Source organism: Chiloscyllium plagiosum, unplaced genomic scaffold (genome assembly GCF_037043375.1).
Source record: "Chiloscyllium plagiosum isolate Xiang-an unplaced genomic scaffold, Cpla_swu_hap1 HiC_scaffold_18, whole genome shotgun sequence".
Taxonomy (NCBI): Eukaryota; Metazoa; Chordata; class Chondrichthyes; order Orectolobiformes; family Hemiscylliidae; genus Chiloscyllium; species Chiloscyllium plagiosum.
Window position 1 is genome coordinate 72,382,207 of NW_028270156.1, and position 9,129 is coordinate 72,391,335.

Sequence of the window (9,129 nt, forward strand, 5' to 3'; positions counted from 1 at the left end):
TTCTCATTTCATCTCTCTATCGGAAGCCTCCAGGCAGACATTATCAATCTCTTTCAACAGTGGAAAAGGAGAAAAAGAAAGAAAAGACAAAAATTTAAGGAATTATGAATAACTCGTAACTTCAAAAAAAAGAGAAAACAATACCAAAGCCAAGAAACACAAAGTGAACAAAACAAGGGCAAAGATCATGATCTGAAATTGTTGCAATCAGGCATTGGCTTATTTGTTAATAGTTTTTATTTGTTACTGCCTACATTTTATTAATCCTGTTCTTTCTCCTATATTTTTATCTGCCCACACCTGATCATGTATGAGGCAGGCAAAGTGCTTACATCTGTTTCATTGCTAGATTTTTTTGGAATGCCAGACTGTCACCAGAGGCAATGACAAACATAGAGAATCCTGGAGAAACTCAGTACATCTGGCAACATCTGTGGAGAGAGAAACAAAGTAAACATTTCAAATGCAGAATGTTTCTTCTTTTTCCATTCTGAAGAAGTGTCATACCAGACTCGAAACATTAGCTGCGCTTTTCTCTATCTGCACAGATGCTGCCATACCTGCTGAGTATCTCCAGACATTCTCTGTTTGATTCAGATTTCCAGCATCCAAAATTGTTTGCCTTTTCCAGAGGGTCATAACTTGAGGGAGATCGCTCTGCATCAAACATTGCTGGTCCTGTTTTTTCCTGCCCTACCGTTGATGGACTGTCTGGGCTCACAGGCTGATAATTAACCCAGTCAGCTATGTTACAAAGACACCGCACTCCATGGCCATCAAGTCCTGAAGTGGATCTCAAGCCTTTAACTCAGACATAGGGAAACTACCCTTGACAATGAGACCACCTACAATATAATGCATTTGAGGTTTTTTATTGTCAGCTAAGAGTAATGAACAAACATCTGATCCACTTGATTTTGTTGCAATCTTAGTACAGTATTTAGGAATATGAGGAGGTTAGAATTGGGGAATTTAAACACTTGCACTTTTATACTCTCTATCTCTGCACAAGACGCAACAGGTATCTGGTTAATAGCTGCTGGCAAGTCCCTGCCCCAACCCTGCCATCATCCTACTTTGCTCGTTCCAGGGGACCTCTTTTCTTGTACTGTGTTCACCATCCCATATCTCCCACCCCAACTCTTCGCAATCAGCTTCACATTTGAAAGTATCGATGTACAGGAAAAGCTCTTGCAGTGCAATGAGTAGCCCACCTACTTCTGCTAGAAGCTTTGTGTTTGAGGACTAAACCAAGACTTGAAGGTCAAGGAAGATGCACTCACGGAATTAAACATGTTGATTATCATTCTATAATCTTCCAATACATCAATATCAGACAATAACAGTGCGAGGGCATTCACTTCAGCCATGTTTGATATATCCTTCAAGCGAAGCCTCTGGCAAGAACCTAGCAACTTCTTACAGAAAACAAAAATAGTTGAGAAAAAAACGTCCTTTGTCTGACACCAGATGTAGACTGAGGAAAGAAAGGAAGGAAATAATATATTGTGTTAACAACACACAGGAAACAAAAGGCTGGAATCGTTCCAAATGGAAGTCAAGAGAGTATGGTCAAGGGAGTGCCAGGCAATGTTTGAGAAGTCGAAAGCCATTTTGATCAATTAACGAATGTTGGTTACATCAAATTTCACTAAGCACTTCAAGGTAGCAATTGATGTCAGTGATTTGGGAGTGAGTGTGCGTCTGTTTCAAGAAGATTGGTCAGGCATGCAGAAGATAGCAGGATTCTTGTATAAAAAACCAAATTAACACCAAATAAAGGAGAAAGAAACACTCAGGTTGCCATTAGCACTTAAATGCTTTAAAGTATATGTCAACTACAGAGAGACATTAGGAGATGCTGTTTGTAAATCTCAAGTATTTGTGGAAAAACACCAAATTCAGTCTATTTTGATGGAGTTTGCTATTACAGCCTCATCTTTAAAAAAAGCTCTCATGTTGACAACAAACAGAATGTAACCTCCAATATGCTGTCGAGAATGTAACTTTGTTTGAATTTACTAAGTGCTGAGAAGTTTACCTCAAAGGGCAAACGAAAATGTATATGTGACGACTTAATTTTCAAATCTGCTTTATGTTTTGTCCACATGTTACAATGGTGTTCCATTTTTCCATTTTGGTGTGGTTAGTCTTTTGTCACATGTGTTTGTCATGAGGGCGGCATGGTGGCTCAGAGATTAGCACTGCTGCGCCAGGGTGCCTGGTTCAATTCTAGCCTTGGGCGACTGTCAATGTGGAGTTTGCACATTCTCCCTGTAGCTGTGTGGGTTCCCTCCTACATCACAAAGATGTGCAGGTCAGGTGAATTGACCATGCTAAATTGCTCATAGTGTTAGTACGTTAGTCAGAGGGAAATGGGTCTGGGTGGGTTACTCTTCAGAGGGTCAGTGTGGACTTGTTGGGCCGAAGGGTCTGTTTCCACACTGTGGGGAATCTAATTTTATGTCAGACAATTAAGTTTTGAGTTTGAGACAGAGTGGTTCAAGTAAAAGCCAAGTCAGGCATTGTCTTCAATATTATTCTTCAAAGTAATATTGCTTATTAGATCTTTGTAATAAATGCTATTATACGTGGTAATCTTGTGCCAGGCTCTGACTTATCGTTGCATTAGGTAATAATTAATCTATCTTCTTTGAGCATGCATGTCCATGTGCTCTCTCAATCTCTTTCAGAGAGTCACATTTTCCAGGGTGCTTCATCCAGTGTTCATTCCAAAATGCTCTAATTCCAACCCACACTATAGTATTTATACCCAGTCACTTCCAGTCCCATTACATCATTATAGGGTCACCAGAGGGTTCAATCACACTTTTCTAACAGTAACAAAGGGGCTTCATATTTAATGTTTCTTGCAGGGCTTAGTTTTTGAAGGATTGTGGGAGAAAAAGGAATTCATTTCATATTTATGGAAATATTAGCGACGGTTTCTTCAAAAAATGTTCTTGTATGGTCATGGCTCCTTTTAACAAGGCTTTCTAAAAATCACGGTGCTAACTGTGATAACTATTTGTTTTGCCGTCGACTCCTGCTGGAGCTGTTTTAAATGTGATTGTTTGGAGACTACTTTGGTCTCTGTTGAGAGTGTGTGCTGGAAAAGCACAGCAGGTCAGGCAACATCCTAGGAGCAGGAGAATCAACGTTTTGGCATAAGCCCTTCATAAGCCCTTCCTGATGAACACAGGACTTCGGGTAGCATCCTAGGAGCAAGAGAATCGATGTTTTGGGCATAAGCCCTTCCTGATGAAGGGCTTATGCCCAAAACATCGATTCTCTTGCTCCTAGGATGCTACCTGAAGTCCTGTGTTTTTCCAGGAGTACACGCTTGACTCTGACCTCCAGCATCTGCAGTCCTCAATTTCTCCTGCTTTGGTCTCTGGAATTACTTGAGAACAGTATGACCATGTGGACAGGTTGCCCAGCTGATCTCTCCTATTTCTGAATAAAGCCCTCTTGTTGAGTTCAGGGTGAAACCCCTATTTGTTCTTCTGGGAGTGTGACTGATAGAGCTTCTCAACATTATATTTCTTAAGCAAGTTGTATCTGCCAAGAGGCCAGAGACAATTCTGCATGATTAGTGACTTGACTTCACAGACTGGAATATAGACTGCCAGGATTCAGAATCTTTTAGATATTTTCTTTATTGCTTTTGCCTTCAAAAAAATAACTCTGATGGCTAGCAAGTATTTTTATAAGTGAACCTCTGTAGAGTGAAACCCATTTCCTTTCTCTTTCTCCGAAGTAAGTGTGTTTGTGTATTTTTTTGAGTTACTTAGAGAGATGAACATTTACTTCCATATTACTAGATGTTTATGCTATTAGTGCATCTTCCTTGAAAAACTTTTATGCCAATAACAAACTAATAATTGGATTTATTAAAGAAACTCAACTGACAGATCTTTTTATTTAAAACCCTAGCATTAGTAGAATTAGAGTAATCTCCCATCTCAGTTATTATATAAATGTGCATTTATTTATGTAATATGGGACATGACTGATAACAGGACTTAATTCATAAAATTAAATATGCATTTAAGCAACTGAGGTTGATTTGCATATGCACAGTGAAAATATTATGGGGTGATCTTTGTTAGTACATTCAAGCAATAAAGATCCTGCAAGTGGATGAAGATGGGACTTTATTAGCCTGGTAAAGGCATTGAAAACAATATGAGGAGTAATTTCCTGGATACTCATTATTGATTGATTATTATCTAAAACGCCTGTTGGGTCTCATGAAGGAAGCTGCTCAGAATTTCAGTTTCATTCTGACACTGTCTCTAACTGCAGCCATGAAGTGATGTGAATATCAGACATCACTTGGTAGCTTCTCCCTTGATTCATAGCTTGTTGCTGCTGGGATTGTGAAGAGGACCTTAGGAACACATTGGGCAACATTTCACCAGTTTTGCAACTGTAATTATTCCAGGTCGTCCTGCTAAAATGTGTGTTCCATCAATGTGAATTCACTGTAAAACGATTAACGAACTGGGGACACTGTTTCTAAAGTGCCAACTTTTAAAACGTGTTGGCTGTAACGCGATTTACATCGCCAATACTTTAAGCACTGTTTCTAAAGCGCAGTTTTTCTATAACACATGGTTGCACAAGAATACAACCATCGCATTATAGAAGAACTACCTGTATTCTTTAAAAACATCAACTAAAAAACCAATTGTGTGTTATTCTACATTCTTGGGCACCTTATAGAATCCACCTGGAGAAAGGATTAGCACTTCGCTACGAGTTACACTGATATGATTGTTACAGAGACTATGAGTTGGACCTGGATGGTAGGTCTTACTGCTTTGAGTCCTAAACTGTTCTCCCACCAAGTCCATATAAGATTACCACAGCAGCTGGTGCTACAGGCTCTCCTCAAGATTAACCCTTTCAGACTTTTGCACCCTTATATATAACATCCTGCACTACTCCTTTGGAGTCCCGGTCGGAGCACTGCACATTCTGAGTGTTCAAGCTGCAGCTGTCTGATTTAGAAACTCCAGGCAAGTACCAATAATGGTCATCACCAAATTTAGACAAAGCTGGGCATTTAATCCAGACCTTCAAGAAGATGTGTCTTATTATTACAACATCTATTTGGAAGTAACCCTTCAGGTTTTGGTACAATTCTTTTGAATTCTGTTTAAGTATTCTGCTGATTTTGATTTTGTAATGAAGCAATGCTGCCAAAGCTTCCTCTTCTAATTTAAGAACAGAGCTTAAGGAGGCTCAATACTAATGAATCCTTTCACATCTTGAGTGTAGTAGATTTTAAAAATTAGACACTGTATTTTTGTATAATTCATAAAACAATTCCCTCATCTGCTCCCCATTTTTCTGGCAATCAGCTGTTTGCACCCCTTTTACTGCTGAGATGACACTTCATTGTTCTAAGGAGCAACAAGCAAACGCAGAGAACATGATAATCCACACGTTCATGCCTGCCCCTCACTGTCGGATCTTTGCACAGATCGTTTGGAAGGTGTCAGATCCTTATGCAAGAACACAAGCTGCTCAGCTCCTTCGGAAACAGATTACTGGTGAGCACAACCTGGTCAATGTTGTGCTGCAGTCACTTCAGCACATTCAGCCCAATCCCAAATTCTTTCAGACTGCATTTGACTGCCAAATTGACACTGCAACTTTCAAACTTTACATAATTCTGCAATGAAGCATCCACAAAGCTGTTTTCTTGCAATTTCCATGCTGAATATTGCAAATCAAATATCATTGAGAACATAGACAATTCATCAGATAATTATGTTCCAACACATAATGGACAGAACAGGGCAGAGACTTGACTGTCTACATTTCAGTCCCTTTTTAAATTCAGTGCACCTGAGCCACAAGAGCAGGTTAGAGGCTAGGAATCCTGCAGCGAGTAACTCATCTCCTGACACCCCAAAGCCTGTCCACCATCGACAACGCACAAGTCAGGAGTGTGATGGAATACTCCCCACTTGCCTGGATGGGGGCAATTCTGACAACACAGGCTTGGTACAGACTCTCTGTAGGTAGAGGATTGGTACAGAGTCTGTGCTGAGAACTGAATTTCTTTGGTGTTTCTTTAAGGCGAGACAGAGAGGTCGTTTGGCAGAAAGTGATGGAGAGAATGTACCAGAACATATTCACTGTTTAAAACCAGCATGTCAGTTTGGTTTTTGTTTCTTTCTTAGGAATCAATTTTAGAGGTTGTCTGAACAGAATGGGTATCTTCGTCTTCTCCTGGTCACACTGAGACCAATTGTTGGCAATTTAACAGATATTCATTAACTATTAAATTCTGGATGTGATGTTTTCGACTCTAATTCATTCTGCAATCATTAAGGCAGTACATGGAAAGCGATGGGGAGTAACTGCTGGCTGGCAAATATTTAATGATTTGTAAGCACTTTGCATAGTCATTCCTTTACTTCAACAGTTTTAATAATTCTTTTCCAGTGTAGTCCCCATACTTTTGGCATAAACAAAGTTTCTTGTTGCAATAGCTAACAGGGATTATGTACTCTGATCAATACAGGTACCGAGTAGCACAGAGACTAAGGTGCTGCAGATACCAAGCAACAGCAGATATTCGGGGGCAGGAACTGAGGAGCTGGAACTGTGGAGCAGCATATTCTGAGGGAGTACAGAAACTATAGAACAGCAAATACTGAGGAGCACAAAGATGCTACTGGTACTGGAGAGCAGCATATGCAGAGGAGCAACAGACACTGTGGAGCACAGGCTTTGAGGAGCAGCATATATAGAGTCTCCTCTAACTCTGCACTCTCTTGTCAATCCAAAACCTGTCCAATTGGGTGTTGGATATAGTTGGTAACCAATGTTGTCTGAGTAGGTAAATTCCAAAGACTGAGAGAAGAAATTTCTCCTCATCTCCGTCATCAAGGTTTCCCCTTGTGTCCCCTCATTCTAGATTCTCCCAGGAGGTGAACTCTCAGCACCCACTCTGACAAGCCCCTTTAGCTGCAGACATGTTTCAATGTGAACCCTCTCATTCTGCTGGACCCCAATAAGTACAGGCCCAGACTGGTTAAGCTTCCCACATCAGACCCTCCCAACATTGCAGGCCTCAGCAAAGGCCAGTAAAGGTGGTTGGGCTCCAATAACATTGACTCACTCTCAGCTGAATGGTCTGAACACAAGGAAGGAGAGTACGAGATGGCATAGCAACGGACAGCACCTTCTGCAAGGTGCTCACAGAGTTAACCTACTCCGAACAAGCAGCAAGACCATTTAAAAGGATTGGTTTAAAATGTGAGTCAATGCGGCTGATGAAACTGGCCTTTTGGAAAACAATTCCTGATGGTAATCCCACTCCGACTATAAAAAAGAAAATGTCAAAGAAGAAAGGAATTGTTGACTCCAGTTCATACAGACCCCTGACTCACATGACTATTAGCCTCTCGGTCTGTTGCACTTACTATTTGAGTTCTTACAATTGCTTGGCTACAACATTTCCGACTGTATGTTAACACAACCAGATCTGCTTCAGTCTCTGAGCGTAATTTATTAAACAAAACATACCGAGCAATACATACTTTAATTTGTGTTCTCCCTCACTCAACAAGCTGATAACATCTCCATCCTGCTAAACAGCCCAGAGTGTACATGAAGGAGTTCAGGCTAAACTTAAGGAGCTACTGCTTAGTCTACCAGTCCCTTATCTCAACCCTTTCACCACAAATGGCCTTTGGGGAGCTGTGGCACAGCTCCACTTGTTAAGGGTGAGGATGTATTTGCCAATTCACGCCTGCAACAGAGTTCTTCTCTCAAGGAGCAAGTGAAAGACTAAACAGCCTCAACAGGCAATTCAGGCTTAACCAGCCTTGGGTTTTGGATATTATAAACATTTCATCCCAACACACAGAGTGACATCAGTGTGAACATTAAAACAGCAGCCACAATCATTCAAACTTACCTGGAGTATTACTTCAGCACTGAGAACCCACAGTCAGATCTCAGCTATTCTTGTTAAATTTCAATCTTTGCAGAACAAGTTACAATGAAGATGCAGCCAAGAGGTCCGAAAGCAGGGTGTGGAAGGAAAGCAGCCCTTTCCTCACAGTCACACAAGATTCTGCTGCTTTGTGCACTGACAGCTCTCAGCTCATTCACATACTCCGAATCTAGCAGCTTGAGCAGTAGCTCTGCCTCTTGGCAGGAAGCTGTATGTCACGATTTTGAACTAATCTCACATGACTGCCTGAGAGAGGAAGAGTGTGAGTGAACTGGAGCACAGGCAAGGCATGAAGGGAGACAGGAGGATGCCTCCAGACCTCATAAAACCTAAATGCACTTCCAGAACCACACAGATCCTTCGTCAGAACAATTGTATGTGTGTGTGCAAGAGAGACAGAAGATCATTTAATTACAGGCATCCTGTGGTGCTGCAGTGCTGGCCCAGTCACTGCCATTATTAATTCCAGCAAGTGAGAAAATGGCTCTCGAATGTCCTGGGGCTCAATGTGATTATGGTACTTTAAAATTTCGCATGGAGCCCAGGCCACCCTTGGTTGTAAAGGATAAGAAAAGGCAGCAGCACAGCCAGGTCCATGTATCGTTTGTGTCCATGGACCAGGAAGTGTGTGATGGAGCGAAATGCTGTCAACAGAAGTGGTTCGGAGGCTCACACAAACAACGAACCTGACAGGCATAAGTTCTCTCTCATTTTTCTTGTTCTAACAATGGTCCTTTTTCCATACATTTGCAGCAGACAGGTTTGCATAGCAGAAAGCCATGCAACTTGTCTGCCACAGGAATCTAAAACTTCAGATCCTGATATATTCTTCACTCCCGAGTAAACCTGCCAACCAACGCTGGCTCAGTAGGGAATATAGGAAAGCTAGGAGTAAGGCGGGGTAGCTACGACACATGCAAATATGTGAAAATAACGGAAGCAGTCTGCTGTAGACCGAGCTACCAAACTTACAGTCCATAGGTCAGGTTATAGTTCTGAGCCGTGTACTCAGATAGAATTGTCCAGTGGATGACGAATCTTCCTGAGGTCCCACTATCACAGATCCTAGTTTTCAGTCAATTCCCTTTGCTCCGTGTGACATTGAGTTCAGTGAAGTTAGCTGTAGTTGAGAAAACATGGGCTCCTGA

The 9,129-nt window shown here is 41.3% G+C and overlaps 1 protein-coding gene across 10 annotated transcripts in view; it reads right to left on the reverse strand.

Moving 5' to 3' along the window:
• Positions 1 to 8,195, reverse strand: part of LOC122557976 (tetraspanin-18B-like) — a 232,561-nt gene extending 224,366 nt beyond the window's left edge. For all 10 annotated transcript variants that reach the window (XM_087996176.1, XM_087996180.1, XM_087996175.1 and 7 more), the window contains exon 1: positions 7,943 to 8,195. The gene's annotated coding sequence lies outside the window, so the exon portion shown is untranslated. The remainder of the gene's footprint in view (positions 1 to 7,942) is intronic.
• Positions 8,196 to 9,129: the final 934 nt, after the last annotated feature.